The sequence below is a fragment of the Cornus florida genome, unplaced genomic scaffold, assembly GCF_030987335.1.
Source record: "Cornus florida cultivar Cherokee Brave unplaced genomic scaffold, ASM3098733v1 CherokeeBrave_3.0.0_Hap2_Chr10, whole genome shotgun sequence".
In the NCBI taxonomy this organism is placed as follows: domain Eukaryota; kingdom Viridiplantae; phylum Streptophyta; class Magnoliopsida; order Cornales; family Cornaceae; genus Cornus; species Cornus florida.
In genome coordinates this window covers 31,558,265-31,583,809 of record NW_026775580.1, presented here as the reverse complement: position 1 = coordinate 31,583,809, position 25,545 = coordinate 31,558,265, and the positions used below count along the sequence as shown (strand labels likewise).

Sequence of the window (25,545 nt, the reverse complement as noted above, 5' to 3'; positions counted from 1 at the left end):
TAATTAATTATATATATATATATATATATATATATATATAATTGATACAAAAGTGATCATTTAAATAATTAAATAACCACGGACCTTCATTAATTAACCCAATAAGGTTTCATACAAGCCCAAGACCACATCTTTTGGTCCAACTTTCCTTAAGCCCAATCCAATTAATTTAAATAAATAAGATAATTAATTAAATACAGAAATTAAAATAACTAATTACATGAAGCACATAAACAAACAAGAATTTACAACTAAGTCATATAATACCAATAAAATCAACACACCAATAATTCAATCAATAATCACCCACACAAACAATCAATCATCATACATAATCACGAAATATAACTTAATTAAAATAAGATAATTAATCTAGCACTCAATAAAATAAAATAAATCATTGAAAAATAAAATAAAATAATTAATCCTAATTAATAAATCTTTTAAAATTATCGGGGTATTACAGAAAATGCTACCTAACGTCTATGTTCCAAATGGATCTATTGGATCATTCCTAAGCTACATTTGAACATTTAAACAAAATGTACTTAACAATATCAAAATTGCAATGATTCATTAAAAACCATAATGCATAAATGTACTTAACAACATTAAAACAACGATGATTCATTAAAAATCATAATGAATAAATATACATAACAATATTAAAACTGCGATGATTCATTAAAAATCATAATGCATAAATGTACTTAACAACAATAAATCGCCAATAACCAAAATGACAAGTCACAATTAAACATTGATTGTCAACTTGGAATTGAATGCGAAATCAAATAGTGGAAGACTTGGACATCAAATCTCGGAGTAAAACCATGACTTAAACGGTTTTTCTGGACACAAAACCCGCTGGGAATACCACCCTAGTGCGCACTATAAATTGGGGAGACCTCATACCTCTTGCACTAGAGCCAATCTCTAGCCATGTCAAAGTAACAATGTCCCAAGTGACTCCAAAATCAATAAATAAGTTCACAACTTATACATAATTAAATAATTCACGAAATCATCTTCCATGCACAAGTAGGTTGAAACCACACAATCTATGTTTTGGGGTTTCAATTCTAAAATGGCATATATAATGTCAAGTCTTTACTGTGATACAGTGTACACTACAATATCATCTATTTAATAATTTAAATCATGCTTCCATGGAAAACTTGAAACACTAATTCTACGACATTGTAACAAGAAATTTACAAAACTAATAATATCAATGATTCGTAAGAATCTTATATTACTAGTACATAGCAACAAGTTACCAATGTAACTTCCAATAGTGCACAATAAGCTTTTCATATTCATAATACTATGAAATCACAAGTCAACAATATATTCAATACTAGAAACATGCTCTCATGAATATAAACATAACAATCATGTTATTCAATGCTTAAAACATAATCAAGTTTAAATCCATGATTTATACATAGAAATAACTTCTAAAACATAATTAAATACATGGAACAATTAGATAGAATTTAATTAAATAAAAATAATTAAATTCTCTAGATTTCAAATCAATTCCAAATAGCCTCAATTTCATATACGTTAAGGGACATAGCATGGTCATCAACAATATCAAGTTAAAACTCCGATTAAGTGACTAAAACACTTAAAATATAATTAATTAATTTTCTCTAGATTTTAAAACAACTTCAAATGTCCTCAAGTTAACATAGGTTAAAGAACATTCCAAGGCCTATTTTAATATCACATTATAAGTTGATTTCACGCTAATTACAACCATGTGAATTCAACTTTCATAAAAGAAAATTATTAAATAAAAGACTCAATACTTATTCAAATACTGCCAATTTAATATATGTTAATAAACATATTAAGGCCTAATTTAATAGCATGCCACAATTTAATTTCATCACATATATAACCATGTGAATTAAATCTTATACATAGAAAATAATTAAATTAAATTCTAGATTATGAACAAAAGCATGCATACAAGTTGTATAAGAACCAATAGCATGCAAGACAACAAAAATATAAACCTATAATATCCCCTATCTCCATTTGAGATGAAATCTCAAATCGCTACTGAAAGAAAAGTGCTCCGATTTTGACGATACTCCTAGGTTATGTCGGGGACAACAAGGTGAACATTAAACACCAATGAGGTAACACCAAAATCCAAACCCAAACTCAGCACCCGAACTCAAAAATGGTCAAAAATGGATTCTAATAAGGGGGAAAGAAAGATCTTACCAAGGCCTACAATAAACACTAAGACACTACGGCATTTTATTAAAGGGAAGTGGCCGGAAAAGGAAGAAGAAGGGTGGCAGCCCCTTGGGCTCCCATGATTGCCGACCAAGAGGGATAGAGTTGGAAAAGTTTGACTTTTCCTTGTGACACTCCCGATTCATAGAAAAACCCTAAAAGCGCATCGAACAGGTCCCGCCGGGTCCGAAAAAGTAAAATTTGAGCAGACGCGCTCAAATAGCAAAACACCGTGAACAAAAAAGAACCAAAATGATATAAATTGAATAATACAGAAAACATTATCAAAAACTAAGTCCCGTGCAGAAAGATATGCCCCGAACAAGTTCAGTGGCAACCGGGTTCAGAAACCCTAAAATTAGGGTGAACAACCAGAAGACAATTCTAAGAGTATATGACTCGACGAAAAATGAAAATGAATCATGTACGAGGATCCAAGCTCAAAACGAGGCATTTTACAATAACTTTCGTTAATTACACTATGGCCCCTACAAAAAGTGATAACTGCAAAACTGGCCCACAATGCTAATATATTCCCAAAGATATTTTCTTAAAAACCCCTGAGATAAATATCTTCAAAAGATTTTTATAAAAAATACCCTAAGAAAAGAAAATGTTTCTAAAGAACTATACATCCATGCTCCTATGGACACAGGGAGCAACCAGAGTACTTTCTATAAAAGTAAAGATATGTATTTCGTGGAAACCACTTAGAATAAAGATACGTGAAGTCAAAAACCAACTCCGAACACAAAAAGTAAGGTTGTGCAAAAAAAGTGACAAAAGGGGGAAAAAAACGAAAAGTGAATAGTGTCGAAAAAAATGAAAATGTGGAAATGATGCGGTCCTTTAAGGAAGTTGTCAATCCAAAGGAAAGAGTCTCGGAAACTATCCCCGAGCACTCAAGACAGCACTAAATGATGAGAAACCGAACTCAAAAAAAAAAAGATCAACGAAAAAAATAATATCCGTAAAATCTGAGAAAAAGGAAAGGAAGGAAAATGACCGGGTCATTACAGATTTTGTAGGTTTTCATATATATTTTCATTTTTATAGGTTAGTTTATTTGCATTTTGCTTCTTTATTTTTCTTTTATCTCTTGCATTTCGTGTTTTATTTCTTTATTTTATTTAAATTTTGCTTACTTACATTTTATTTCCCATATAAAAATAAATATAGATAAATAAAATAATTGCACCATTTTGTCCTTATGTGTAGTCATGCATGCTCTCATGTTTTATCTAGGGTCTGTATCTCGTATCTCTCTTTCATCGTGTTCTATATTGACTTCGAGTGTATGATTTGTTTATCCTTATCCCATTTTGATATTTGATGAGACTTATGCTAGTGTGGTTCTTTCAGGCAGGTTTTTAAATCCAAGTTTGGGGGTGCATTTTTCCATGCCGGATCATTCTGTTGCCGAACTTCATAGGCTTTGAATTCTCGCATCAAAAGGTGAAAAGTTGGGAAATGAAAAGTGAAAGTTGTCTTGATTTATAGCCTGGTCAATTTGAGTTATTAACTCCTTAGGGGTGTCTTTACACCTAATGCCCTAAACCAATCCGGTTGGGGAGTCATTAACCTAACGCTCGTTAAATGAATCATCTAGAGAGCTTAAGAGATCTTTATATTGCACCATACTCTTATCTTCGATCCCATTCTAAAAATAAATAAAAATGATGAAATCGATCAAAAAAATAATAATATTGTTCGATTGAATAAAATGTTCATTTAAATGTCTTGATGATTGATATTTGAGATGTGTACTAGTTTGAGGCCGGTTGATGATCTTTACAGTGATTTTGCTAAAATGGCAACATATTTTGTTGCATGTTCACTAAAAAAGGATGCTATAATTGATTCAAATTGCATGATTAGTTTGCTTGATCTGTGGAGGACCATATTTGCGTGCATGAGGTTGAGATATCGAGAATATATTAGAAATGGCAGAAAATTTACATACTTGAGGTAGTTTTCTGCCGACGCTTGTTAAAAATGTGTTTTATTGTTTCTTAAGAGAGAAATAACTTTTAATGTTTGTGGGTACCATTTCTAGAAACCCTCACGAGACTTAACTCATCCACTAGGGATAACCAAGGGGTTCAAAAGGCTTGTTGTATATGCTAAATGCAACCGTGATCCTTACGAAAATGGTGTTATCCCTTTATTAGTTATAGTTTGTACTTGTATAGTTGTCCTTTCCTTTTTACTTCGTAGTTCATTGCTAGGGTCTAGCAATCATGTTAGCCCTAATATCAGGTATTTTAGACCATTCATCTATCTTTACTTTCCCGTTTAAGTCCTAATTTATGTTTTTGTCTATTTCAGATCAATAAGGTTCAAACGAGCTAATTTCATCAAGTTAAAGTCTTTTTGGTGTCAAGCAAATGCATTGAAAAAAGTTCAAAAAATTGCTAAAAGGGGCATCGGTCGCAGCCACGTCAGCAGATAAGGCAGCTACATCAGCGGATAAGGGCGAAGATGCCAGCAAATTCAAGATCTATTGTAGCAGAGTTACGATCGATCGAAATACTGTGCAATCAATTGCAACTTATGCTGAGAAGATATTTTAAGCTTAGTTCAGGCTCAAACTTCACCAACTAAGGGGCTACGGGATTAAACCATTTGTAGGCATATTTCTGGCATGTTTTGAGCTCCAAGGGACATGTATAAAAGGGAGAAATGAACCATTTGTAAATGGTAGTTAGTTTTTATGAGTTTTCATTTTGTTAGATATTAGTGGTAGATAAAATTAGAGTAGATATTCTTTCTCTCTCTTTAAGATTTCAAGCAACAAAGAAGAAGAAGAGGAGGCTAAGCTTGGAGATGGACCTTGAAGCAACCATGATTAAATCTACCTTCTTTATAAGTGGCTAGTCTTCACTTAGTGATAAGTGATGAAATATTGCACATTTCAGCCCTAATCTTGGGTATTTTAGACCTTGTATCTATCTTTACTTTCCCATTTTAGTCTTAATTTATGTTTTTGTCTATTTCAGGTTAATAAGGCTCAAATAGGCTAAAAATAGTTCATTAAAGCCCTTTAGGAGTCAAGCGAATGCATCGGGAAAGATAAAAAAAGTCAGAAAAATGTTGAGTTAGGAGTTTGCGATTGATCATAGCTTCCTTGCGATCAATCGCAAGGCCAGAACACCGTTCGTAGCCACATCAACAAATCACGTCAGCATTGGATCAAGCTACCATGTGATCGATCGTAGGCCAGGTGCGATCGATCATAGGCCAGGTGCGATCGATCCTAATGCCATGTCATCGATCTTATTGCCACGTCAGCAGCCAGCTCAACACGGATAAGATCAGAGATCGCAACCACGTCAGCGCCACATCATACGATCGATCGTAGGAAACTTGCGATCGATCGTAACTCCCTGCGATCAATCGCACCTGTGCTTGCAAGATATTTTTATCACGCGATTTTGCCAAATTTTCACATACTTTTTAGCTACGGGATTACACCATTTGGGACTCATTTTCTGACTTGTTTTAACCTCCAAAGGTCTTGTATAAAAAGGGAATTGAACCACTTTGTTAGGGCTAGCTTTCATTTCATTAGTTTTTCATATTATAATAATTAGTTCTAAGGTTCTCTATCTGGATTAGGGTTTGGAAAGTGGAGGCTCCAAGAACACTCATCTCTCTAGGGTTTCAAGAAAAAGAAGAAGAAGAAGAAGAGCAACCAAGGATGGGGATTGACCTTGTTGACACCATGACCACATCTTCACCATCCATAAATGGATAGTCTTCTCCTTAGGGCTTAGATGAACCCTAAGTATACAACCTAAAACTTTTGTTTTTCATTTTTGGGAATTATTGTGTTGTAGTTGTTGCCATGATCGTATGTAATTTATGCTTGATTTGACAAACACAAGCTTTTATTGATTAATTCTTCCATTTAATTCTCTATGATTAGTTGTATGTTGTCTTATGTGTGATTAATTGAGGATTATGTTCTATACTAGATACTCTTTCTAATTATGTTTAATGATGATCATGCCATGGTATTCATTGGATACAATTGTTGATTATTTTGGTGGGTTGTGCCTTTATCTTGATGATTGTTCTACACCTGAGTTTAATTGTTGTTAGGTAGGAAATTCATGTAATGAATTGGGTAAAACATGCTTATAATTGCAATTAGTATTATTCTCTTGATTGGTGTGTGCTCTTATTAGATACATTTGCTAACTAGTTTGGTGGATTATAATCATGATCGGTTATGCTACATCTTAGTTTAATTGTTGTTAAATAGACAATCCATGTATTGATTTTGATAGTTCATGCTTACTATATGCATAATTGTATTAATAAAGTAGCCACATTTAGATTACAACATGGTTTTTCCCCATTAATTGAATGCATTTGGTTTAGGGAATGAGCTTAGTGGGGATTCCTATGCCTTAAGACTCTTCTCCAATCTCTTAAACTCTACTCCTTTAACATTAATTTGCATTGCTTATTTTAATTGAATCATAGTGTAATCAAACCAAACCAACCTCTTTATAGTTTCATTTAGCACTATAGTTTAAGTTTAATTCCAACTACATGTTCAATATCTTGGGACGATCCTTACTCGCTATACTTCATTTTAGTGGTATTGGTTTTATAAATGTAAATTTGACTAACAAAGCTTAAAAAACCACATTCACATTTTTGACACAACATAGCTACGAACGTTGTCAAATTTAGGCGTTGTTGTAGGGGATTAACAGTTTTTGGAATCGAATTAGGCATTAGTGCTTATTTGATTGCTTGCCTTAATTTTACCATGTTCTTACTCTTGGTTACTTATTCAATTAGGTACATGATTGCAAGGAGAGCAAGCATTGGATCTTGACAAAGTTGCTTAGGACGTTTGTGAGCAATTCTTGAAACTCTTGTAGCTTAATTGTTCATTACTATATACTTGAGACATAGCCCTTGTTGAGGCTAATTATATTACTTAATTTTTGTCCAATCATAGGTCCTTGTTGAGGCCATTACTTTATTACAACATCATGGGCCCTTGTCGAGGTCATTAAATTATTACATTGATATACATTGAGGAGAAAGGGATCATTGTATGTGGAAGTTGTGGAATTGTTGTTGATTGTTGTGTTGTTAGTGTGTTGACTTGTTGTGGTACATGCATGGTCGAAGGCCACTTAATCGTGCTCTCACTCCTCTAAATCAAAATCTTGAATCATCCATTCAACAATTAAGAGGTAGTTCTATGCTTAATCATCCTATTCTTGACCATTCAACCAATTCAATTGAAGATCAAATTGAGGATCTTGAGCATGTGGATCATCAAGGTGTGTACTACCCAAATAATGTGCAACAACCTCAAGGTGTGCGTGTAATGACCCGGTCATTTCCTTTCCTTTCCTTTCCTTTTTCTCAAATTTTACTAATAATTTTTTTTCTGTTTAATTTTCTTTTTCGGGTTCTGTTTCTTGTCACTGGGTGTCATCTCAAGTGCTCAAAAATGGTTTTTGAGACTCTTTCGTTTGGATTGACAACTTCCTTTAAGGACCGAGTCATTTCCACATTTTTGTTTTTTTTCGACACTTTCACTTTTTGTCTTTTTCCCGTTTGTCGCTTTGTTGGCACAACCTCACTTTTCGTGTTCGGTTTTGCTTCCATTTATGCAGGCACTCATGACATGTGATTTCTTAGAAATGTGTATTTTTACTTTCTTAGAAAAGCATGCTAAGTGTTTACTTTTCTTGTAAAGGGTATGGACGCATAACTTTTTTGTAATGTTCTTAACTTGTGGGGTTTTGTGTAGTTAAATAAAGTAATTATTTTTCATCTTGGAGACCATTTTGTAATTTAATTTAGAAGATATTTTGAAAAAGGACCTTTTTGTAATTTTTGAAAAGTGTGACAAGTGTCACACTCCTATGGAACCACTTGTTGACATTTTGGTGGAACCACTTGGAAGCTTAATCTCTTGACATATGGAGGATGGAGATTCACCCATTTGTTGGCCTAGGAGTGGACCACTTGTTGGTTTGGATGGTTGACAAGTGTAGGCTTAGGATTAAGCCGACAATGGATGCTTGGATGAGTGACAAATGTAGGCTCCATATGTAGTCTTGCATATGTGTGTGTGTGTTGACCGTGGTGTTAGTTCACCTAGTGAGTGGAGGACTTCTAAATCCTCCATTCACATTTCATCTCCCTCACAATTTACATTATCCTTCACACTAGAACCCTAGCCTCCATGGAAGAAGCGTAAAGCCTTAAGCTTTAACTTTGATTTTTGAGAGCCTTCCATTGATTTCCAAGCTTAACCTTGGGAATACTATTTGTTCCTCTCACTCTCCTCTTCATAACCCTAGAAAGGTTTACCATTTTGTGCTTGCTAGCCTTGGATTCAAGAGGAACAATCTTCTTGTGAGGTAGGGGGTGTTATAGTTTAATTTCTAAGTGGTTTTAATTGCTGTTGTAGTGAAATACAAGTTGTATACATGTCTTTTGTTAGTTTGAGAAATTAATGATTAATTGTAACTTGCATATAACTCACTTTAGACTTGATATATAGCATGACCTTGACTTGATCTTTGATATATATTTATTTGGAACCATTTGAATGAGTTTTCAAAATTAGACATTTAATGAATTTAATTTGATTTAAATTCTATTTAATTATACCTTGCTTGTTTTCCATTTTTGACTTGATATATGGCATAGCCATGACTTAGTCTTTGTTATGTATTAATTTTGGATCATTTGAACAACTTTTGAAATCTAGAGATTTAATTAATTTAAATTAATTAAATTCCACATGATGTTATCTTGCTCACTTTGTGAAATTGATGTGATATTTGCAATCACCATGGAATGGAAATTCACATATATTATTTTGAAAATTTTTGGACAACTTTGATTTCTAGAGAAATTAAATAATTAGGTTAATTAATTTTTACTTAGTGTACTAATGACTTGGACATCTATTTCATGGGGGTTTTGCCTTTTTTTATCATGTATCATGACTTGTTATAACTTAACTCCATTAATGTAGTTAATGAACTTGCACTCTTACATTGGAGTAATTTAATTGTTCAAGAGTTGTTAAACAAATAATTAAATCATTAATCTTATACTTGTGGTATATTTGCATCAATAGATTCTTTGTGTTTTAAATCCTAATTTGCAGTCTATGTAGATGCATACTATGATTTCTTGACCTTTCACATGCCATGATAGCTGATGAACTTAGGGCATGACTTGTGTGTTCCAAAATCTTGGTTGTGTATGGAATGTGGTTTAATGCATTACTTGTATTTTGATACACTCTTGGTTGCACAACTTGTTGATTTTAGGACTTGGGATATCAATTAAGATTTGACATGGCTAGAACTTTGTTCTAGTATGGGAGATAGAGGGCTCCCTATATTATAGTGCGCACTAGGGGAAGGTACCCATGGGTTAGTAGCCCTAAAGTGATCCCAAGAGTACGGTTTTAATCCGGGCTATATCCGAGTATCCACATTGGTTGATTTCACTCTTTAAATTTCAAGTTGCTATTCCTTGAAGATTTAAAACTTGTCGTGTTATGTGAAATGCTCCAATCTTGTTTACTTGCATAGATATTATGCATTATCCTTGATATCATGTATACTTCTTGTCATGTTAATTGGAATGTTCCAATCATGTTAATTGCATTGATAATGTGATTCATGTTAATTTATAAACTTATTGCGTTCTTTGGATTATCCCAACCTTGATTCATTGCATAGATTTTAAGGTTCATCTTTGATTTTACTTCTTAAATTTCAAGTGTTGCATTCCTTGAAGATTTAAGAAACTTTTCGTGTTATATGAAATGTTCCAACTGGTGGCCTGTTGTGGGTACAACCAAATTTGTGAAAAATAGTGTGGCCAAGTTTCAAATTGATAAATGCCACTACTACCTCTAACTAAAAATATAGCTAGGGTGAGTAGGGATCGTCCCAAGGGATTGTGGGTGCACTAGCAATGGAAACAATGTATAGGGTTAGTAGGTCGAGTGATCAAGAGATGGTGTGTTTGGTAGATTAGACTACTAACTAAACTAAACAAGTTCAATGTAAAATAAACAATTTAAATGAACTTTAGAGAAAATAAGAGAGTGAGGTCTTGGTGTCTAGAGGTCACCACTAAACATCACTATTCTAGACATTCAATGTATAATTAATGAGGGGGAACATTTGTTGCAATTTGAGAGTGTGTGATTGATTGTTTCAACAAGCATGGATGACTAATTAAGCATATTTTATCTAAGCAACCTAGTGAATAGCACAATACATCAAACTAAGCCATTAATCCTTCCTTTAAGCTCATAATCCAAACACATCACATGGTTAGAGAATAATACTACTTGCATTCATAAGCATAGAACATCAAACAACAAGCATGGATTGTCCTCCCATCTAACAACTAAGGCAACTACACTACAACTAAGCTAAGGGCATGAAAATTAAACTAAGGGAGAGGCACAATCCATCAAGACATGAGTATAAACCATCAAATAAACCACAATAGTATTCTATTAAGCATAATGCCTCGACAATCTCTAGATCCATAGCATCAACACACATAGACATGCATCAATAACACAAGAACTAGAGATAAACACATTAATATCTATTCCAGCATACATAGACATTTGGATAGAATGAAATGATCAATTGGAAGTATTAAACCATACAAATCATTGAATAAACAAGATTTATACATAAAATAAGTATCAAAGCAAGATTACAACACTTCAGATACTTGTGCCCAAACTTGGAATTAATTGCAGTCCTAAAAAGATGGCACTTGGATAAAACTCATCAGATAACAAAGGGGATAATAACAGTGCATAGTGGACATGCAAGTGTAAATGGGATAAGAAATAAACTAAGAAGAGAGGAAAAAGGATGGTCCTGAAAAATTTTGGGCAGCACTCTCTCTCACTGAAGTCATTGGGATGCACTTGATAAATGGAGTCAATCACAGACAGATATATCAATATAAAATCTAGACATCCAAAAATATCATGCATAAAAAGAAATAATGTACAACACATCACAGTATCAGGGCTAATAGACTGGCCGCAAAAATATCATAACAGTAATGTATCATAGATATATCAAATGAGAGTAGAGAGATAGAGAGATCAGGCAGAGAAGGTCGGGCGAGCGGGGCGTGATCCCCAGATATCTCTGGATATATCTCGTAGCGCAGCCATGACATCTGAGCAAAGAGATGCCGCATCAGTACTGAGGGAGGCCACATCGAACCGAAGAGAGACAACGGCGTCCTTCAAGGTCTGTATACGCTCTCCTAGGCTGGGTGTCTGTGCTGGAGCGTCAGGTATGACTGGGTCAGGAGAATGATGCTCATCCTAACTAGGCTTCGAGACATGTAATGGTGACCCTGCCTGAGAGTGATATGGTGACTACTGTGCTGGCTCTTGCTCTAGATCTATCTCCATATGTACTGCAACCGCCGGTGCGTCTGCTAGATTGTCCACTGCTACTGCAGCCATCTCTGCCTCCTCAGCCTCATTTTCTGCTAGGATAATGTCCTTCTCCACGCTCTTGATAAAAGCATTGTAGCTCTTGTTCCAATCCTTCTTGCCGTAGTGGCAAGCCCTGGACTCAGAACGCTCTTGTGGGTAAAAAGGGTAGCGTTGGTCTCGCAGAATCTGTGTGATGAGATGAGTAAATGGGAGATACTTAGCCCGTTTGGGCTTTGCCTTACTGATATAGTCTGTGTATAGCTTCATCATGACACTCCAGTAGAGTGCCAGAATGGAGAACCACTGCCCGGTGTAGAAAGCATATAGGGCTGACAGAAAATCAGAATGCCTCTGGATCTTATGCCCTGCCATAAATACATTTCGGTACAAGACCGAACTGAAAAACCAGAGGTCGTTGGGCAGATAAGTTTGGGTGGCGAAAGTCTCGCCAGCTGCATAATGGCCAGTAAGGGCAACGGCCATGTCTGCATCAGAAGGCCTCCTCAGAATAGGATAACCAAGTCGAAAAGAAGTGGCCAAAGTGTCGATGGTGATACGGATGGGATATCCATCAATAGTAGTCTACAGCTCTGATGGATTACCTGGGGTCGGCTGGAGGTTCTGGAAGAACATCCGAACAAGTTGCGAGAAAACTGGATAAGTAACTGGCTCCAGAATGGTAAAATTCTGTGCCGCTCTATGTCATCGAAATCTGCCCGGGTCAAGACTGCCCAGGAGAAGAAAGATATATCAAATACTGACTTATGAGATATAGAAAGGCATCTGAACTTCCAGACAGGTCAGTCTCAGACCTGGCCAGGTTATGCCGATGGTGGAGAAGGAAAAGATATATGCTCATCCTCATCGGATTGGGATGAAGATGCAGAAGCGGTAGAGGTAGAGCGGTCAGACTGAGCCGGGCCTGGCTCCACATACTCCTGTAATTGCTCAGGCTACTCAGCCTGCTCTAGAACTGGATCCCAAGCATAAGAGGGCTCTGTGGGCTCCTCTACACGCTGTCATACCTTCCTCGGATACTGTCGACGGACGACTGTCTTAACCTGTGCCATGGCCTGCAAAAGAACGAAACACTTGCAAAGTTAGCAATCAGATAATAAAGAATTAAAACACAACATATAGAAACATGTTTGCCAAGTAAGATAGACAACTCAGAGTAATTAAGATGAATTTATGCAAGAGATAATGTAGCCAGGTAAACAGTAACTAAGTGAAGCATGCTAAATAGTGTAAGTATGGAATGCATCCAATGTGGAAAACATAGGCATTGGGCATCAAGAAACTAGCATTAACACTATGGATGGTGTGAAGTGCATATATACAAATCTGTGAAGTTCGATCGATCAGGATAATATGAGATCGATCTCTCTCAGATCGATCATGACTAAGTTCGATCGATCTTTCTCAGATCGATCTGAGAAAACTTCGATCGATCGAACTGCTATGAGAAATTTGAAAGTCACAGATCTGTGACGTGGATGACACGGGGGGTACCCAAGCAAGCTTGTGGGTCCCTCTACACCTCAACAACACAAAAATGGTCACTTGGGGACCCCAAAATCAAATCGAAATCAAAATATATATACAAAAATATATACACATATATATACATGTGTTTAAAGCATATATATGGCAAGAAATCAACATTGAAACTTAAATCTAGCATGGAAAGCACTAAATACACAAGATTGAAACTTAAAATCCAAAAATGCAACTCAAACTTACCAAAACTCAATGAGAGAAGTGGTCTGAGAGAGAGAGATGAGATCTGAGATGGGAGATGAAGTTTCGAAGCTTGTGGAAGGTCGTCAGAGGCTCGCCGGAAGTTGGGACGGTGGGTTGTAGTGATGGGAGGTGATGAGGGTCGAGATCGATGTGTAAATCGATCAAATTACCCTAGGGTTTCTATGTTTAAAAAACTGCCTTTGACATGTTTGATCGATCTGGAAATATCTTCGATCGATCAAACATAAACCGATCTGAAAAGAACTCAGATCGATCTAACCTTATAAAACATATATTTTTTTGGAAATTTTAAAATTTGAAATTTTTACAAATTCAAAATTCAAAATATTAAAATAAAATAAAAATCTTTTTGATTTTTTTTTTTTTTGAAATTAAAATATTTTTGAATTAATATAAAAATAAAATAAAATAAAATAAAAATAAAATCTTTTTGAGGTTTTTTGAAAGTACAATAAAATAAAATAAACATTAAAAATAAAAAATGTAGTCAAAGTCAAAGTCAACAAGGGAACACAGGTCGATCACTCCAAGATCGATCTGGAAAATGCTTTGATCGATCAAACAGGTAAAAACCTGTAGACAAGTTTGAATGATTAGATAGAGAGTTGTTTTATGCAGGGTTTAAAAATTTTCTAAGTGTTGGAACTGCAGATCGATCTGAGGAGAACTTTGATCGATCTTGGAGCACTCAGATCGATATGAAAACCTTTCGCACGATGGGACAGAGAGGTGAAATATGTAGGTATGATGCAGGAATGAATGTTCGATCGATCGAACATCCTTTGAGATCGATCGAACAAGTGCAAAATGCCTATTTTAGAACTAAAAGTGCAGGCATTTTCAACCAAAATCCCCAACAATGTGTATGAACCTAGAATATATCTAGACGATGTAAGAAATGAAAGGTAAAATAGAAGTGAGGGAGGAATAGGGTTGTAAACCCTACGAAGCATTGCTAGTCTTTAACGTCTCTAGCAAGACGTTGGGCTCTTTTAGCACGGATCAAATATCTTGTTATGCATCCAACAAATGGTTCAAAAGACATTGATGGTCCATGGTTTATGCAACTCTTGGGCTTCTATGCCCTTTCAAACTTTGCTTTAGAAACAACAATTCTTGAATTCAAGTTTAAAGATGAACTCTTAGAACTTCCAAGCAAAAACTCATGTTTTTCAAGTTCATTGTCAATGCACTTTTCTACAACACACACTTCTTCATGCTTACCTATAGAATTCGGGGTTGGATTAAAGATATTCAACTTCACTTTCATGTATCCAAATGAGATTTTCATTATCCCTGTCCAACAATTTATGTTGGCATTCGCGGTTACCAAGAAGGGACGGCCAAGGATAATGGGAATTTGGCTCTTGGGGTTCGGAACCGGTTCTGTGTCTATGACAACAAAATCAACGGGGAAGAAGAACTTATTAATCTTAATCAAAACAACCTCAATAATACCCTGGGACTTTTTGATAGATTGGTCGGCAAGTTTCAAAACTACCGACGTCGGTTTTAAGTCTCCTAAGCCCAATTTGACATATACCGAATATGGAAGAAGGTTGATGCTTGCTCCTAAGTCTAGAAGAGCCCGATTCATGACATGGTCACCAATGATGCAAGACGTAGTAGGTGAACCAGGGTCCTTAAACTTTGGGAGTGTGTTATGTTGCAAAATGGAGCTCACTTGCTCGATCAAAACCACTTTTCTTGGTGCTTGGCTTTTGTTCTTCCTCTTTTGGGTGCAAAGATCTTTCAAGAACTTGGCATAAGCTGAAATATGCTTAATTGCATCCAAAAGTGGAAGATTAATCTTCACTTGCCTAAACATTTCAATGATTTCATTGGTCTTGGTTTTTTGCTTTTCAAGAGAAATGGATCTTATCAAGGCATCTGAAAATGGAGCTCTTGGCTCGAAAGGTTTTACAGAATTTTTCTTTGAAGAATCTTCAACACAAGAATTTTTCAAACTGTCACAAGATTTTTTCAAATCATCTTTCAAATCTTTGTTCAAATCATTTTCCATTACTTTTTCCATAAAGGGGTCATGCACATGCAATGAAGGAGGAATAGGATGTGAAATGGGACGGGTGTCAACTTTTGGTTGCACCGGTTCACTCTCTTCATTGGACATACTCACTTGGTTGTCCACAATTCTCCCACTTCTTAAGGTTGTCATCGCATTGACATGTTCGATTGTGTGACCTTTCGATGAGGAATGAGTTTCCACAACACATTGTTGCTTTAGTGGTGCATTCAAAGGCATCTTCCCTTTCTCTCTAGCATTCAAGGTACTAGCTATTTGCCCGACTTAGGTTTCTAGCTTAGCAATGGTTTGGGAATGGGAATGAAGCAATTGAGTGTTCGCCTCTAGAATGCCTAAAGTAGTTAACACTTTCTCCTCAAAAACGGAACTCCTAGAATTTCTTTGGGAATACGATGATTGGTTAGGGAAATGAGAATTAGAGAATTGATTACCATGCGATTGAAATAATGATGATTTAAAACCTTGGGAACCTTGGTTTTGCATTGGAGGTGGAACATACTTGTTTTGAAAACTACCTTGGAGAGGGTTTGAGCCTTCCCCTTGGCTTTTCCAAGAGAAGTTTGGATGGTTCCTCTAACTTGAATTGTAATGAGTGCCATAGGGATTATTCCCTTGGTTGACAAATGTCGCATTGACTTGATCATGGGGCTCACTTGGCACATGTCCATAAGGACAATTGGAAGTAGAATGTAAAACACTAGAACAAGTCATACATAATTCATTGGATGCACGATGATGAACATGATTAGGGGAGGAAGACATTTGATTCGCTGAAGTTTGGTTAATCAAAAATTGATCAAACCTTTGAGATAAGGATTTCATCTCGGTGGCTATGTCATTGGAATTGTCAACTTAATATAAGCCAACACCCGTCTTTCCACCTAGATTTCTACCATTTTTTGAAGATAAGGATCTATGCATTGAATTTTCACTCATACTTTCATACAATTGCAATACATCATCCTCATGCTTATCAAGGTAAGAACCACCCATAGATGCATCAACCATACCCTTGTGACTATCCGGTAAACTTTCAAAGAAATCTTGAACTAGTTGCCACTTAGATATGTCATGATGTGGGCACTTCCTAAGCAAATCATTAAACCTTTCCCATGCCTTATGAAACATTTCCCCATCCCCTTGAGAAAATTCACGAATGAAATTTCTCATGGCATTGGCCTTTGAAACCAGGTAGTACTTCTTCAAGAACTCTTGTTGCATTTCTGCCCAAGAAGTTATCAAAAAAAGCTTAAGATTGTTGAACCAATATTTTGCCTTATCTTTAAGGGTGAAAGGAAAAAGTTTAAGTCTTACAACCTCTTCCGGCATGTCCGTGTATTTCACGGCGGAACACATTTCAAGAAATTCATCCAAATGCTTGTAAGGTTCTTCACTTGGAAGTCTATGATAGTTAGGTAGCATTTGAATGGTTTGTGGTTTCATCTCATAATGATGTGCTCTAAATGGGGGCAATTGAATGCAAGTGGGTGCATTATATTCATTAGACACATAATGGTCTCTTAAACTAATGGGAGAATTCATAACCGGCGGTGCCACTCAGACACCTTGATTGCCTTGCATAATGGGAGGTTGTGGAGCAAACATTTGCCGAGCCATTCCCAATGGAATTTAGCTATGTTATTGTGGTGGAATAAATGGTTTAGGTATGCCTAATGGTACTTGAACGTTTTCATAATGCACATTAGGGTGGAGGATGCCTTGTTGGTCTATGTGACCAAGGTCCTCCACATGGTCGTCATTCAATTCATCCATTGGTAAAATGGAGTGATGAGAACTACCTCTTCCCCTAGGATTACGAACAACCGATTCAAGATGCAAATTAGAAGGGATAAGAGTAGGATTTAATGACCTACGACCTTGCATACACTAGCTAAACAAATAATAAGCAAATAAAAATCACTTCACCCCCACAACAAATCAATCAATAAACATTCTCTACATACATTGATCCCATACTCCCATGCTTGAACAACATGCAAAGAAAATTAAATTGCCTCCACGCGAGCTCATGATTTATCTAAGAATTTAAAAACTTGCCACCACGCGGGCCAACGATTTAACTAGAGATTGAGTTAGAAAGATCTCACAAAGGGTCCTAAAGCAACTTCAATTAAACTTTTAAGTTTCAAGCCTTGCTATACTTTGCAATTTTTTTAGATTTTAGCTCATTTTTGTGCTTTTGCTTAGTTTTACTTGGCTTCCTTGCTTTCAATTCTCCTTTGCTCAACTTCCTTGCCAATTCACCTAATCAAATACGAACAAATACAATAAGTAACCAAAGTAAAATAAAGTAAAGACACAATCAAAAGAGTGCTAATTCCTATTTGTTTCCACAACACGGCTTTGCCAACTCAATCCCCGACAACGGTGCCAAAAAACTTGGTGGCCTGTCGTGGGTACAACCAAATTTATGCAAAATAGTGTGGCCAAGTTTTAAATTTAGAAATGTCACTACTACCTCTAACTAAAAATATAGCTAGGGTGAGTAGGGATCGTCCCAAGGGATTGTGGGTGCACTAGCAATGGAAACAATGCATAGGGTTAGTAGGTCAAGTGATCAAGAGATAGTGTGTTTCGGTGATTAGACTACCAACTAAACTAAACAAGTTCAATGTAAAATAAGCATTTTAAATGAAATTTAGAGAAAACAAGAGAGTGAGGTCTTGGGGTCTAGAGGTCACAACTAAACATCACCATTCTAGACATTCAATGTATAATTAATGAAGGGGAACATGTGCTGCAATTTGAGAGTGTGTGATTGATTGTTTTAACAAGTATGGATGACCAATTAAGCATATATTGTCTAAGCAACCTAGTGAATAGCATAATACATCAAACTAACCCATTAATCCTTCCTTTAAGCTCACAATCGAAACACATCACATGGTTAGAGAATAATACTACTTGCATTCATAAGCATGGAACATCAAACAACAAGCATGAATTATCCTCCCATCTAACAACTAAGACAACTACACTACAACTAAGCTAAGGGCATGAAAATTAAACTAAAGAAACTAAGGGAGAGGTACAATCCATCAAGACATGAGTATGAACCATCAAATAAACTATAATAGTATTCTATTAAGCACTACGCCATGACAATCTCTAGATCCATAGCATCAACACACATAGACATGCATCAATAACACAAGAACTAGAGATAAACACATGAACATCTATTCCAGCATACATAGACACATGGATAGAATGAAATGATCAATTGGAAGTATCAAACCATACAAATCATTGAATAAACAAGATTCATATATAAAATAAGTGTCAAAGCAAGATTACAACACAAATCCCCTCAAAATACAAAGCATTAGAGTCTAGAAGGCATGCTTAGAGCTAACTCTAGCCCCAAAAAGATGTTTAACGACTCATTGAAGTAGTCATATAACCCTCAAGGGCTATCTCCATGGTAGGAATGACCTCCAACTTGATGGAAACCCAAGAAGAATGGAAGAACTCCCAAGAATGTGTCTCTAGCCTCTCCTCCTCTCTTTTTTTCCTCTCTAAGAATGTTTCTAAGTATATGAAATGATATTATGAGATCCAAGCTATCTGTAAAAATGGCTCAAAATCTTTATATAGGAGGCTCAAGTGTCACACCCAATGGTCTAGATTTGTGCACAAGGGCTCCTCCAATGACTGAGGTGAGATCCATCAAATGCTGCAGAGATCGATCATCCTTGACGGCACATTTTTGAATAAAGACAAATCTCTGAGATATTTTGGGAAAGAGACAAAAGTGGTAGGTGGGGTGATAGGTGTGGATAAGATCAAGCAATTTCGATCGATCAAAGAAATGTTGGATCGATTGAAGATAATGGAATCTTTTAGATAAGAACAAGGGCTTGGATCCATCTTGAAGTGTCCAGATCGATGTTGCTTCGATCGATCGAAGTGATGTTGAGATCGATCGAACTTGTTGATTCTCACACTTTGTTTCATTCTGCTTCCACTTTGCTCCTTTCTTCCATTCAGCTTGAGTTAGCTTCTTTAATGCTCTTATTTGGCTGAATTAACTTATTTTTGGGATAAGAACCTGACAAGGGCAATAAAATGAAATTAGTCTAAAATGGGAAAGTAAGATAGATAAAGGTCCTAGAATACCTAAGCTTAAGGGGTTTAGTTGCGCACTTTTCAACGCTCATCACCAACCTCGTTTAATTGCATAGATATTATGCATCATCCTTGATTTCATGTCTTGTCCTTGTCGTGTTAATTTAATTATTTCAATCTTGTTAACTTTCTTAGTTATCTCATTTCATGTTACTTTATTCTATCATGACTTAGGAATGATCCTATACATGTAACTTGACTTAGATTCTAGGTGGCATGGACCATATGTAATGATTTATATCAACATGCAAAATCTTTAAACCCTTAGATTTCAAGTGTTATCTCTTAAAGACCTAAGAACCTCATCGTGTTATATGGAGTATTTCCTACCTTGTTTAATTGCATAGACATTATGCTTACTTCGTGTTTTTATTTCTCATTCAGTATACTTGAAACTGTGCACTTGCTTCTATATCTAGAATTCCAATTAGTATACTCGTGTCTTGTATACTTGCTTTGTGTGTTTCCGATCTCGTTTATATACATGTGTTTTGTATACTTACATCGCATGTTTTAATCTTTGTTTAGTACACTTGTAACCAGTATGCTAGTATGTCATGTATCTCATTTCAATTGCATCAGTAGTTTAGGATGATCCCTGAGTCTCATTTTGATATAGACGTTAAGTAGCATGCTTATTTTGAATTGTTTCAATTTAATGTAAAAATCTGTAAAGAAATTGAGTCTATGTATGCTCATTCCTTACGAGTAAACTTGTTTACTTACCTCAAAGTTATTGGGGGTTTTGTTCAGGTACGAAGACTTGGTTCGTGATTTTCATCATTGCTTGGATAATTGTAGACTTGAAGGTTTTAATTCTTGTAAAGGTTGGCTTGAAATGCCACTTGTGGTCTTTTATATCAAAATGTGTATATTTGATTCCATATATGTAATATGTATATAAGTACACCTTTTGTATTGTATTTGACATGTATGACATGAGGCCAAGGGCCAAGCATGTTTATATTTGTACTTGTACTTATTTGGTGCCATATTTTGTTTAAAAAATGCATTTTTATCAACTATGAAGGTTTGGCATGTCAAATTTTTTAAATTAAATGTAAGGAGGCCGTAGGCCATTGTAACATGTTTAAAATACCATTCTACACTTGCGTATATGTTCACATGCTCATTTTCCCTTAAAAAGAATCAGTTTTTGACCTTTGCATGTGGGTGGAATGAATCTTATAGGTCCCATTGCAAATCTCCCATGTTTAGTAAAGCTTCCAGCAGGTTTCGAGGTGTTTCGGTCAACCAGTGCCTTTTTTATTTGTAAAAATGCACATTCCAGTAGCCAAAAACACTTTTCAGGGCTATTTCGGTCGATCGATGGCTTATTTCAGTCTACCGAAGTAACCACCCTCAAAAAGATGTTTCCAGAAAAGTTTTTGTTTATTTTGGTCATTCGAAAGTCTATTTCGGTTGACCGAAATAGCTTGTATTCACACAGTCTCTCTGTTGTGTTTAAGCACTGAAGTTCTAACTTCAAACGGTCATATCTCTTTCATTTCTAATCCAAATGGGGTTATACTTGAGCCTAAACTAAAGGATTTTAAGTCAAATTTCCAATGGTACCAATGCCATTCTTAGATTCAAATCACATTGATATTTATTCAAGTTTTAGTGAAGTAGTGTTGGGATTTGGTTCGAACCGGGAAAGGGCTTCTTATGGGATTATTGGCTAAAGTTCTTAGAACCTCTTGAAATGCTGTAAAATGATTAGTTTAGGTTGTATGGACTTCATTTGACTTGTTTGCAGTCAAATCTCTTATGTCATTTGTAAATTGACCATTTTGCCCTTGATTAACGGGTTTTGCTCGTTTTTTTTCATTTTGTCGTTTCTTCTTCATTTGGACTCTGAATCATGCGATTCTTGAGTCCATCTTGATTAGTTTTTATTCTCTCTCTAGCGGTGTGCTCAGTGGTATTCGAATCTATATTTTCAGAAATGACTCTTTTGTCCCTGGGGGTAAATTGTTATTTTTCCTATCTTTTGCCTACACACTTTATTCCTTTTGGTTCCTTGACCTCATGGAAGGTCATCTTAGGGTGTTAGAGGTGTTTTATGCCTAGGGAGACCATTGTCTTGTTTCTTGCTTCTGCATTTGGATCCGTTAACGGGTCAATCTTTGGTTCATCATACCGGGTTGAATCAAAACTCGGGTCACTACAGTGCGTCCACCCTTGAGAATGCCATAACTCAATAATGTTATGTAACAACCTCTTCTAGGAATGCCAAGGCCAAATATTGTTCCACCACCCAATGGTGAGCAACAACATCAATTTGTGCAAATCTCTCCTCAAGGTCATATAGTGTACCCTCTTCAAGGTCATGCAATATATCCTCCTAATCCTCTAATGGTCCTTAGGGAGCATGTAATCACCCCGGTCATTTTTCTTCCTTTCTTTTTTCGGTAATTTTTTTTTCGTTTTTTCCCTATTTCGTCTTTTTCTCATTTATCATTTTTCCTTGCATAACCTCACTTTTTGTGCTTGGATTTGATTTCGACTTTGCATGCATCCATAATATTTAATTTCCAAGATATTTGTATTTTTACTTTCGTAGAAAAGCATGCTAGTTGCTTACTTTTTTCGTAAAAGGCATGAATGCATAGTTTCTTGGAAACATTCTTGATTTTTGAGATTTTAGTATAATTATGTAAAGTAATTATTTTTTGTCTTAGGGACCTTTTTGTAATTTAATTTAGAAGATATTTTGGAAAATGACCTTTTGTAATTTTTGGAAAGTGTGACAAGTGTCACACTCTCATGGAACCACTTGTTGGCATTGGGGTGGAGTCACTTGGAAGCTTAATCTTGTGACATATGGAGGGTGGAGATTCACCCACTTGTTGGCCTAGGATAGGTGCACTTGTTGGCTATGATGGTTGACAAGTTTAGGCTTAGGATTAAGCTTAAGAAGGAGTCATGGATTAGTGACAAGTGTAGGTTCCAAATTAAGTCTTACACTTTGTGTGTGTAAAGACTATGGTATAAGAACACATAGTGAGTGGAGGAATACTAAATCCTCCACTCACCTCATTTCGTTTCATCTTCCTCACTTTCTTTACTCTCAAACCCTACCCTAGCCACCATTGAAGAAAAGCTTGGCTTAGAGCTTTATACTCCATCTTCCACTCACCTTAGACCTTTAACCTTGGGAAGTAAAAGTTTCCTCTCACTTCCCTCTACAAAACTCTAGTTTAGTTTTCCATTTTAAGCTTGGTTGCTTTGGATTATAGAGATTCAATTCTCTATTGAGTTAGGGGTGGTAGTATGTTTATACTTTAAGAGTTTTATGTCCCTTTGGGATTTAATATATATAGTGCACATGCTTTTAGTATTGTAGTCTTGCATATTATAGGAAATCTTCATATTTGACTTAGGATTTATTGATTTAAGCATGTATGATATGTATTTATCTTGTATAGGATTATTAATGTTATATACAATTCTTATGGACTTGAATTGCTATATTTATTGTGGTGATAATTCTATATTCTTGTTGATTGCTATTGGTAATTATTTTAGAAGTGATAAGCGCCGAATATTGCATATTCAAGCGCCCTTATTTGCATTAGTTAAGTCCATTAGCTGGTGATAATGTACAGTTTTGCTTTATTTGTTTGTTTCTGTTGTCTTTCAGGTCGATTGCCCCAAATATGGTTAAAGAAGCGGTTTTGTTGATTTACACATACCGTTGCTGGGAACCGTCTTTTGGAGCCAAAACTTCTTGAGTCCTCATGTATGTGGGGTTGTGATATTGAGCATAGGTCAAAGAGTGCATTGACAGACATTTCATTTAAAGTTTGAAGGAGGGCTGAAGTTGCTAAGGGATAGCCTCCGCAGGCACCCACCGCGCCGCCACGGGAGCCCGCCAATCATACCAGTAGCCATCCTTCATCCGCGGGGCCCCGTAGTGCTCGCGGGCCCCCGCCGCACGTTTCGCGGGCTCCCGCCGCCACACCGCGGGCGCCCGCCAAACCCTCCAGAGAGTCCCCTCGTCATGCAAGGACCCGCCGGCCCCCCGCGGGCCCCCGCCGATCTGCAGACAACTCTGTAATTCTCCTCCCAATGCTATCCCCTTGACTTATTTTTGTGGTTCTAATCCTCCTAGGGTTGGTAAGGCACGAAAATGGAGGGAAATTGAGAGGCTAAGGGATTAATAAAGGGCTTGAGGCTAAAGGAATGTTGAGAGTTTGTGGGGGTGGTGTTCTTGAAGCCCTTGAGCACGAAAATGGAGGGTGAGTGTGCTTCTTCTCCTTCATTCCTTGCATCCATGGGTAACTAAACCCCTATCTAGGGAGGTGATGAAGCCCTCCCTTGTAAGCATGTTCTAGTTTAGATTTTATTTTGGGATAACAATGTATAATTTTTGGTCTTTTCATGATCTAGAGCATCTTGCTTCTTGTAATGGATCTTAATGTATATAAATGATTATTTTGAGTTAATTATCTGTTTTAGATGGTTTCTTCTCTTAATCATTTTTGCTTGCACTCTCATGGTGACAATGGTAGTGAGATCATGGAATGGTTTTATTGGCATAAAGTTAGAGAGTCCTGATAATCCATGGCTTGGGTTCTCCCTTTGATGGTCTATGCTTAATTTCTAGCTTTATGTGCTTTCATCATTTAATTTAGGGCTTGATAATCCTTGACTTAGTAAGCATGTTTTAGGCTACACCTTAGTTTAGGTAGTTGAACATGTGGACCTTTGATGGTTTATTCTTGCCTTTTAATTTAATGAACCTCTTGAAGACATTATACCAACCGAGTGATGCTATATATCATGACCATTTTATATGTTGTTTTCCCCCAAATTAGTCCTAATCTAGCATGTGTATAGGGATGGAGGCCGATTCACTTCCCTAGTCCTCTTTACTTGTATTTCATTTCTTCAACTTCTTGCAAGCTTTTGTTTTATGAAATTTAAATTCTTAGCTCTTAAGTGACAACAACAAAACAAACTCTCTACCACCTTCATCAAACTAAAAGTGAATATAACAACCTTGTTTGCCATAAACTAGCAGTCTTAGTGGTTCGACCTACCCGACCAATAGCCCTATTTTACAATGATTTGTGCTATTGCAAAAAGGGTTGATTTATAATTGTAATTGATCCGTCGATCAAGAAGCCTATTACTACAATGTTATAATCTAATATATAAAGCTTATTGTTGAGGCATGATTCAAATAGATAAGTTGATGATATTATATTATACATTATATCATGATAAAGACTTGTCATTTGGTATGCCATTTTAGACTTGGAACCCTAAGACATGGTTTGTGTGGTTTCAAATTACTTGTGCATGGAAGGTGGTTTATATGCCTTAATTATTGTTTATAAGTTTTGAACTTAATTATGATTTTGGATTCTCTTGGGACATTATTACAAATGACATGGCTAGAGTTTGGCTCTAGTGCGAGAGGTACGAGTTCTCCCCATTTTATAGTGCGCACTAGGGTGGTATTCCTAGCGGGTTAGTGCCCGAAATAACTGTTTAGGTCTTGGTTTACTCCAGGATTTGATGTCCAAGTTTTTCACTATTTGATTTCGTATTCAATTCCAAGTTGACAACTAATACTTAATTGTGACTTGTAATTTTAGTTGTTGGTGATTTAATGTTGTTGAGTACATTGATGTGTATATTGTGATGTTATAGAATCATTATGTTAGCTTAGGATGATCCTTTAGAACACCTTGAATACAAACGTTAAGTGGAATGATCCCTTGTATTCGTCTATATTAATCTTGCAATGATATTGAAACTTTAGGGTATATGCATATGCTTCTTCCTACGAGTAACTTGATTACTCACCCTAGTTGTTTGGGTTATTTTA

At 36.1% G+C, this 25,545-nt stretch overlaps 1 pseudogene; it reads left to right on the top strand.

Moving 5' to 3' along the window:
- Positions 1-16,620: 16,620 nt before the first annotated feature.
- LOC132280491 (small nucleolar RNA R71) lies at positions 16,621-16,718 on the top strand (annotated as a pseudogene).
- Positions 16,719-25,545: the final 8,827 nt, after the last annotated feature.